Genomic DNA, 865 nt, shown 5'->3' with positions numbered 1-865 from the left:
AGCTTCTAGATTTACATGCATGTCAGATGTTGTTTTGCCATTTTAATTTCTTAGGATAGATAAGATAAGTGTTACTAAAATTTAAGAGCAGGTGAAACACTTGAATTTAAGTCCTGGCTTAGCTGAAGTCAATAACAAAACTCTCACTGACAGTATTTCACCTTTTCTGTTTAGTGTCACACTGAAGAGGGCAGTGACCTACTGCACTGAAGGAGGTTGTAACCCCTCGAAATGCAACAGAGATATTTATTTTGGACTCCAGAGAAGTAACAGTGTTTGTAGCAGTGCTGGCTACAGATCAGATGTATTCTCATCCAGGGGGAATTATACAGTTAACCAGTAAATCTTTTGGATCACTCGCTTTAATTATACTAGGTGACAGTGATACTTTATTTTAGTGAGCTTTCTAGTTTTGCTGTAGTACACATTTTAAAGAAAGTTGCTTGAACCTGAAGTCATTCTAATTTTAACGTTTCAAGGCACTGTGTTTTTCTTGTTGCAACCACAGCGTAGATGTAATTATAATCTACCTTGTAACAGCACCTGCCTGAGTCGAATAGTTAGTTATTTACTAACACTCCAGGAGGGACTCCAGATTGAAGATCACCTGTATCTCTGAGCTCATGGGTAGCCCACTACTAAAATATGCCTCCAGATTTTCTGTGTCTGAGCTTCGTGATATAGCCCACCTCCTGCTCTGTACAACAAGACAAAGGCTTTTTTTTTCAAATGAGACAAGACCCATTTTTTATGCAAATACATGATCAAAAATAGAAAGTGTTGGTTTAAAATCAGAATTTATTTTTTTATCTTAAGTCATCACCAGGAGTTTCTACCTTTCCCATGGAACATTTGACAAACAGAG

The sequence above is a fragment of the Empidonax traillii genome, unplaced genomic scaffold, assembly GCF_003031625.1.
Source record: "Empidonax traillii isolate 1590-97213 ecotype Southwest subspecies unplaced genomic scaffold, ASM303162v1 scaffold355:size2308892, whole genome shotgun sequence".
NCBI lineage: Eukaryota > Metazoa > Chordata > Aves > Passeriformes > Tyrannidae > Empidonax > Empidonax traillii.
This window is presented reverse-complemented; position numbering follows the sequence as displayed.